Source organism: Thamnophis sirtalis, unplaced genomic scaffold, assembly GCF_051295495.1.
Source record: "Thamnophis sirtalis isolate CommonGarterSnake01/CBP01778 unplaced genomic scaffold, rThaSir2_p1.2 scaffold_12, whole genome shotgun sequence".
Classification (NCBI taxonomy): domain Eukaryota; kingdom Metazoa; phylum Chordata; class Lepidosauria; order Squamata; family Natricidae; genus Thamnophis; species Thamnophis sirtalis.
The window spans coordinates 1,242,602-1,252,082 of NW_028261392.1; positions in this window are offsets into that span (position 1 = coordinate 1,242,602).

Genomic DNA, 9,481 nt, shown 5'->3' on the forward strand with positions numbered 1-9,481 from the left:
GAAATCTAGACAGAATTTATGATCCTTACAAATTACTTGGGTTTGTTATATTTTGGGAATATGTCAGTAGCCAATAAAATTCGCATAAAACGGTTGGAAAACCGGCTTCTGACAAATAGGGAGGAACAACCTGAAGCCACTTTGATGTTCTAAAATTCGATACTAGATAAATAAACAGGTAGGCTTCAACTCAAGCCCAAAATGGAAGCTGGAATTTCCATTGATAAGCAAGACAACTTTTCTTTGCCACAGTTGTTAAGTGAATCACACAGTCATTAAGCGAATCGGGCATCTTCCGTTGACTTTGCTTCTCAGAAGCCAGCTGGGAAGGTCAGAAATGGGGATGACTGTGACCCCATCAGCTGTCGTAAATACACGTCAATTGTCAAATTTTGCCCAAATTTTGATCATGTGACGATGAGGATGCTGAAAAGATTGTAATTCTGAGGACCAAACCTTTTTTTCCAGTGGCTAAATAAATGATTGTAGTACCAATGAAGTAAAAAAAACAAAGTTTGTAAGTCGTAAACCTACAGCTAAAAGTTGCAAAGTTAAAAAAAAACACATTACAATGGTAATTGCTTATTATTTCATGCCCCGAGAGATCTATTTTTCTTCAGTTTTCTGAAAGCGTTTTCTTTCCTGATTTTACTTCTCATTTAGATCTGAGTCCTCCCTCCCCTGTCTAATTTTGAGGGGGGCCACTTGGCCAGAATTATACTTCCCTCCTCATTCTTCTGCTATCCATTAGATGGTGCTGGTATATCATATAACTCAAGAGTTAGTTTGTAAGTTGCTCATAAATTAAAAATAAAGGGCAATTTGAACTTTTAAATAACTTACAGTTGATGTCTTAAATGTTCTTCGTAGCATAGGATCGCTGGTCTGTTTTCCAGATTTTCTTAAATCGCTCACTACTACTACTTTGGGCAATAAGACACAAATTTTGCTCCTTTTCATCTTCAGGAATGATTCGCTCCTTACAAATCAAAAACAAACATTCAAAAAATACCGATGGAATGTTAGGTTTTAAACTATAGGGAGCTTCAAACTGAAAGTAAACAGAGTTAAAATGAAGAAAATCCTGCAATGAAAAAACTCTGGAAGGATAGATAACACCCTAAATTTGAATTGATTCGTTTTTGGCGTGGTTTGACTCTGAGATGAGTCTGGGTAGCCAACGATAAAGTGAAAAGGAATGAACATTAAATATCACAGTACAAAATAAATCAGCAAGAGGGAAAGCTGGGCAATCGACAGAAAAACTCCTGCAAAACGTATCCCACAAGGTGCTTTAACTACCGTGGCTTGGAAGAACAGCCAAGTACCGATAAAATATTTGCAGCTCAGGGTTGAGCGGTGGGGTCCTTGGTGCTCTCTGAGCTTGGCGGTTTTCTTGCAGACGTTTCATGACCCAACTAGGGAACATCATCAGTGCTAGAAGGGGCAGGAGGAAGAGGAGGAGGAGGAGGAAGACTGTGGGGTCCTTGGTGCTCTCTGAGCTTGGTTGTTTTCTTGCAGATGTTTCATGACCCAACTAGGTAACATCATCCATGCTAGAAGGGAATTGGGATTACAGAGATTACAGAGAGGAGGAGGAGGAGGAGGAGGAGGAAGACTGTGGGGTCCTTGGTGCTCTCTGAGCTTGGTGGTTTTCTCGCAGACGTTTCGTGACCCAACTCTGGAACAACTTCAGTGCCAGAAGGAGGCCCTTGCAATGTAGTCCCTTCCATAAAACATTGCATTATTGAAAATTATTTCTCTTTCTTGCAAAAAAAGCACGAAAGGAAGGAAGAGGAGGAGGAGGACTTGGTGCTCTCTGAGCTTGGTGGTTTTCTTGGAGACATTTCGTGACCCAACTGGGGAACATCTTCAATACTGGAGAGGAATGGAGTTTGTGGAGAGGAGGGGGGGAGGGGGAACTGTGGGGTCCTTGGTGCTCTCTGATTCTTGGCTGTTTTCTTACAGACTTTTCTTCTTCTCGGCCAGATCCAATTTGAAGTGAGCTGTTTTGCCAATTCTTTCTCCTGGGGGCTGCTTAGCTCCAGCAACTGCTTCCTGTTGGGGCCCTAAGGAGCCCCTGGGTGGGCAGGTAAGGAATGGTGAGTAGACGTTGGCAAGTCGCCCATTCTCCTATTGGTATCTTATGATTTACCACGTTGTTTGTATCTTAACGATTTATGATGTCTTATGATTTGTGATCTATGACGTATCCCTTTGTTCTTGGTATGTACACAATTCCTTGTGTGTCCAATCACACTTCGCCGATCAAGAATATTTCAACATTCCAATTGCCAACGCAGATGCTCCTTGGGTTTGATATAGTAAAATAACACGCAGGATAAGCGGTTTCCATACTCCTACTTCTGCATTGGATCTTCGTATGGGATCCTCGAATATCTACCCTGTAATAGGTTAACGAAGCAAAGCAAAATATTATGGCTGGCCAGGAAAAAAATGTTTTCTTTAAATATCATCTTTCTCGCTGGCTTCTGGCTTTCCCAGCGATCTTCACTTTTAACTTAATGCAAAACATTTTAATCTCTCGAGTAAGACATTACCTCTAATGAGCACTTCAGTAAGAGCACAGAACATTAGCTTGATTAAAGGAGGGACCCGACCTCAAGCAACATTAGGAGCAGATAGCAGGAACTTGCTAATCTTGTCGGAGTTACTACTCACTCGAATGGTTATTAGGTGAGAGTGGAGAATGGCCATCGGGTCTTGGAAGAAGTCAACAGTGGCCAAGGAAACTGTGTCCTTCGGGGTCCTCAGAAGGGTTCACCGACAAATGCGCGATAGACATATGCGCGCCGACGAAACTGCGACGGACAAATGAGCAACGTCAAAATCGCAAATTGATTTTCGACAGTAGTGCACCGAGAAATGTGCGACGACAAAATCTCGCCAAAATGAACATAAATAAAGTCTCTGGCAAGAAGATAACAGAATGCAAAAACAAAGATCTCTTACAAAGCAAATCACTTCTCTAAGTGTCTCTTTGAATCAGGGTTACAGAAAGCAAATCACTTATCCAAGTGTCTCTCACAAACAAACCACGACCGATGAACGATGAACGTTGACTTCTGCAACCAGGGCGTGGCACCATCCGTTCTTTTATCTCCAGAAGACGACACTAATGAGCCCCAGCTGCATTGTTAATCCTGCATCCCGACTCAACTCACAGCAAACTTCTGCTGAGTCACAAGAGATAGGTATCTCTGCTGTAGGAAGAAACACGCAGTTCCGGTGTTATTTGTAAGTGTTGTGTATGTTTTTGCCAATGTGTAATGTTCAAATGTTTACAATTAAAAAAATTTTTAAAAAGAAAAATAAAGTTACGACGTCATTGGAAAAAAGGGACAGGACCAATTTTCACACTGAAGAATTGCACCTGATCAACGTTTGGACGCTGGGCCCCTGACTCATACAGGTAGTCCTCGACCTACGACCACAATTGAGCCCAAAATTCATGTTGCTAAGTGAGACATTTGTTAAGTGGGTTTTGCCCCATTTTATGACTTTTCTTCCCACATTTGTTAAGTGAGTCATGGCAGTGGTGAAGTTAGTAACACCGTCGTTAAGTGAATCTGGCTTCAAAGATGCCGCCGAAGGGGCTCACGTGACCCCGGGACACTGCAACCGTCACACGTACATGCCAGTTGCCATGCCTCTGAATTATGATCATGCGACCACAGGGATGCTGAAGCGGTCATAAGTGTGAAAAATGCTCATAGGTCCCTCCTTTTGGTGCCATTGTATCTTCAAACGGTCCCTAAGTGTAGGTCAAGCATGACTTGTACTTACGACGGTCAGAGTGTCTGGATTGGGGGGGGGGTGTCACACGATCCCCTTTTGCGATCTTCTGACCAGCCAAGACAGATTCACTCAACAATCGCATTGCTAACTGATTCACTTAACAACGGTGGCCAAGAAAGCTTATGAAACGGGGCAAAATTCCCTTAAGACACGTTCTCGTTTAGCAACAGAGATCTTGGGGTCATAAATTGAGGACTAGGAGAGCATTTGTGCAGCTGCGGTTGTGTTTGTGAGACGCAGCGAGACCCTCCGGGAACTTCTGGCCCCTCCTCAGCCGAGGGTGCCCGGAGAAGGGGGTGTGCATTTGCCTTCTAAGGCCAGCCATATATGTCACCCAGCCTTGTCAAAGGCCTATGAATATGCAATGAGGACTTTAATGTATTGTAATCAAGCCAGCCATTTCCGCAGAGAAATATTAAACACGTTGTCAGCTCCTTACTTTAAATGCATCGTTTTGCCCATGAAGTGACCTTAGGTAATTTTAAAGTGTGTGTGTGTGTGTGTATGTGTTGTGTGTGTCTCTTCTGCTCTCAGTTTCCATCAAATAAATCCTGATAGAGACCCCCGTCTTATTCACAAAGGATCCGGTGGGTTTCTAATGAAATCAGGGTTTTAAGCTCCGGATTTGAGTTTTGAATTTTGAATTAACATTCAAAGAAAAAAAACGCAGAGAGACGGCTGGAGCTTCAAACTCAAATAGCAGCCTCAAAATGCACTTTTTAATCCCCCCCTCCCCATGAGAATATTTATTTCTTTTCTTTTAGAAGCAATGGGATTATTCCTGTTGCACCAACAACATTGCTTCTGTTTACATAGATACGTACGGACAGAAAAAAAGGTTTTCCTGATTGTTTTTTCTAACGAGGGGGCTGGCTTTTTTTTTTAATCCCTCATTTCTCAAGGAGGAGGGGAGAGTCTTAACGGTCAGTGAAATGCATTTTGCCCGGATAGTTTGGCAATTTTGCATTTAGCCCCGGAGACCAGTTATTTTTACATATTTCATGAACTCGCTGAAAGCCTCTGTATTATTTGGTGCTATTTAAGTATTCTTAATTGTACGGGGCTCCCTGAAAACACACCTATTAATAATACGTTCTGGCAGCGCCAGAGAATGGTTTCTAATTTGAAAAACAGTAATGTTGTAATTATTAAAGACTTATTTATTGACTGTATGTGGTATGTACGAAGAGTAATCTTTCCGACTCTCCCTTCAAAGGCATAAATTTTCCATTCTGTACAGACAGATATGGATAAATGCTGGGGGGGGGTGTTCTCGTTTATAAGAGTGCTGGGTAAATGTCACCCGAGGAATCCCAGCAGACGAGGTTTCAGCGCCCGAACTGATCTCAGCTGCCCCCTTCCCACAATGGCCTCAAGAGATGGGAAAGTACTTCCATTTGTTCCAATGGCTCTGAGCTGGCGGAGGACGAGGAGGAGAAGAAGAAGAAGGAAGGAGGAAAGAACAAGAAGCAGAAGAAAGGGGAAGAAGAACAAGAAGGGAGGAGAAGAAAAAGAAGAACAAGAAGAAAGAGGGAGGAGGAGGAGAACAACGAGAGGAACAAGAAGAGGGAGGAGGAGAAAGAGAAGGAGAAGGAGGAGCAGCTTAATTTATTTAATCATTGCAGTGGATATTTAGGTGTTCCCATCATATTGAGGAGGAGAAGAGGAGGAAGAGGAAGAAGAACTAGGAGGAGGAGGAGGAGGAGGAGGAGGAGGAGGAGGAGGAGGAGGAGGAGGAGAAGAAGAAGAAGAAGAAGAAGAAGAAGAAGAAGAAGAAGAAGAAGAAGAAGAAGAAGAAGAAGAAGAAGAAGAGGCTGTTTAATTTATTTAATCATTGCAGTGGATTTCCCATTATGCTGCCTCTTACTATCCAAAGGGTTTAAGACTTGTTTGATCTAAACAGCCTAAAAGACACAAAAAGTATAAGTGAGACAGTTTCTGGCAGTGGTTGATCCCATGGAGATATTACCAAGCTTTGTGAGCTGTGTATTATTTCTAAAAAAATAAATAAAAAGTAAAGTTCTTAATAGGGGAAATGCATCTATTTTAGGAACATAACGCTATATTGAGATTAAATTTGATCCACTGTTGGAGCTTCTAAAAAGGATCCAGTTTGCTGAAATTCCCCTTCATCCTTATCTGAGCCACTATCAGGCCTGGTAAATACACAATTTGTGTGGATGTGTAAATAGGTGCAGCAGCTGTGGAAGACAGTGTGGGAAAATTTCCAGACAGGAATATTATATTCTAAAACAGCTGAGGGAGTCTTACCCAACATCTGTGAATAATTAAACCGCTACCTTTTAACTAATTAGACCGACAGATTTTTCATTGTATTTAATACAGGGCAAATTGTGCAATTCTTGGGTTGTCCTGTAAAAACTACAAACAAACACGCCAACTGGGGAAATTCGCTTCTCTGCTCTGCTCTTTTCCTGGGTTAAATTTTAAGAGACGGTTGCCCTTACCACGTACACCAAGAGCATCTTTTTAAAAAATTAAAAAACGAACTTTTTACAGCAACTTTTTCAAATACGTCATGAAACCCAGACCATATTTTTGCCCTCTGGTTGAAAGGAAAGCTTTGGATTTTGACCACTGCCCAGCATCCAAAGGTGGAACAGCAAAATGAGTCTGCACGCACATTCTCCCGGTTTTTAATGGATATGGTTTGGTGTGGCGTGTGTAAAAACAGGGGAGGAATTCAATCTCATAATTTCAGCTGCCGTCTTGATTTTTTTAAAACCTCCTTAACCAGATTTGGGAAGAGATTCCTGCATTCTACCCTGGTTTTTCCAATCAATTTCTGCAAGCTTCATCAACATGCATTAGCATATCTTAAGCATGCAAATAAAGTATTTTGTTAGCAAACAAATGTTAGCAAACAAACTCTAGGAAAGAAACTCCTTACCACGTTTATAAATGCAGCCAAGAAAGGAAAACCCACTGTATGAATCACTCACCCTGTGAATAAATTACCAATAATGAAATGACGAAAAGTTAAAAATACAATATTTTGACTGGAAGGTATGCAAATATGGATGCTAGGAGAGAGTTGAGATGTTATGAAATATTTTCCTCATGGAGAGAGATGGGAGGCAAAACTAGAATTATTGTGTCGTTTACTGTGATTTAAAAATATTCCATTGACAGACTTTTTATTCTCTTCCACTCATGGCCTTCAGAAAAGCTGTTAAAACCTGGCTATTCCGGCAGGCCTGGGGCTGTTGACCTCATTGTTGAGATCCAGCCCCGATCAGATCGAATGCATGTGTGATGTTTTTAAATTTGTCCTTCTTTATTTTTTACTATTTCTTTTTCTTTTGCCTTGTAAGCCGCCCGGAGTCCTTCGGGATTGGGCGGCCTATAAATCTTGCAAATAAATAAAATAAATAAATAAATATTGATTACAGCCTGCACACAGGAAGTCCTCAATTTACAACAGTTCATTTAGTGGCCATTTGAAGTTGCAACAGTACTGAAAAAAGGGACACGGCCATTGTTCACACTTAACGGCCACTGCAGTATTCCCAGGGTCACGTGACCATATTTTAGAGGCTTGGCAACTGGCATGTACTTATGACGGTTGCAACGTCCCGGTGGTCACGTGATCCCCCCCTTTTGTGACCTTCTGACAAGCAAAATCAATCCAGATTCACCTAACGCCGTGTTACTAACTTAACAAGCAAGATGATTCACTTAACAACCGTGGCAAGAAAGATCGTAAAGCGAAGCAAATTTCACTTAGGAAATGTTTTGCTTAGCAGCAGAAATTTTGGCTTCAGTCTTGGTTGTGTATAAATTGAGGAAGGAATAGCAGCAATTTGTGTTCAGATGTCAGGCTGGTTAATTCAGGGGTGTCCAAACTTGGGAACTTTTTAAGACTTGTGGGACTTCAACTCCCGGGGAATTCTGGGAGTTGAAGTCCACAAGTCTTAAAAGTTCCCAAGTTTGGACACCCCTGGGTTAATTTATCTCATTGGGAAAGGATGTGTCAACAGCCTTTATTGCTGAATTCTTTTGTGCTTTAGAAAAGCATGAAACTGCCTGCCAGTTTGTCACAAAAAAACTACACACCAAAGTTGTTGCGAGACAGATCCCACTTGGCAATGAAGTCTATGTGCTCCGTTAAAAATGCATTAATCATACACACCCACTTCCTTAGAACAATATTTCTTAATTTCAACAACTTTTAAGATGCGTGGATTTCAACTCTGGCTGGAGAATTCTGGGAGTTAAAAGTCTTCAAATTGCTGAGGTTGAGAAACACCATTCTTAGATACAATTAGGAATTTGTAAGAACTCCTGACGCTCCTTTGCTTGGGTGTCCTTTAGAATAATCACCATTTGCAGGACGGAAGAGGGTTTGGTATCCAATCCCCAAAGGGAAACAGACCAAGATGGCCAAACAAATCCTTTCAAGCAGAGATGAGCCACTGCTGAACATTTTGGGGTCTGTCCCAAGCCCTTCGTTTTTGTCCCTACATTTTTTGTAGCTACCAATATGGACGACCCAGGTCATTGGTTGCCATTTTGCTTTCGCAGGGCAGAAACTGTAGAGCAGTGTTTCTCAACCTTGGTGACTTTAAGTCCTGTGGACTTCAACTCCCAGAATCCCCCAGCCAGCTGTGCTGGCTGGGGGATTCTGGGAGTTGAAGCCCACAGGACTTAAAGTCACCAAGGTTGAGAAACACTGCTGTAGAGTCAAAGCAATTATGGTTTGTTTTCACTAACATCCTTGAATCGCCGTGAGGTCTCCTAAAACTGGGATTATATTATACTTTTATTCATTAAACATGAAACCCAGTCAACTGAGCATTTGAAGATGTATCACAAATACCATTGACTGGTGCTAATGGTTGATACGGGTGGCTACCAGCATCCTTGGTATCAACCAAGCATCTTCTTTTTTTAAAAAAGAACACTGTCATATCACCAACTAATATCACCAACTTATAGAGCCGAGGTGGCGCAGTGGTTAAATGCAGCACTGCAGGCTACTTCAGCTGACTGCAGTTCTGCAGTTCGGCTGTTCAAATCTCACCGGCTCAAGGTTGACTCAGCCTTCCATCCTTCCGAGGTGGGTGAAATGAGGACCCGGATTGTCGTTGGGGGCGATATGCTGACTCTGTAAACCGCTTAGAGAGGGCTGAAAGCCCTATGAAGCGGTATATAAGTCTAACTGCTAACTGCTATTGCTAACTAAGACTGTATTCCTATTCTTCTCTTCCTTCCTAGTACCTCTCTCTTTCCACTTAGGACTATAACCATGTTGCTTGTATCTTTACAATTTATATTATTTGTTTCCTTGTGTAACTCGATTGCTTATTAGTAACTGTGTCTATCCCTAAGTGTTGTATCTTATGATTCTTGATGAATGAGCCGAGGTGGCGCAGTGGTTAAAGTGCAGCACTGCAGGCCACTTCAGCTGACTGCTATCTGTAGTTCGGCTGTTCAAATCTCACCGGCTCAAGGTTGACTCAGCCTTCCATCCTTCCGAGGTGGGTGAAATGAGGACCCGGATTGTTGTTGGGGGCAATATGCTGACTCTGTAAACCGCTTAGAGAGGGCTGAAAGCCCTATGAAGCGGTATAGAAGTCTAATTGCTATTGCTATTGCTGAATGTATTCTATTCTATTCTATTCTACTCTACTCCATTCCA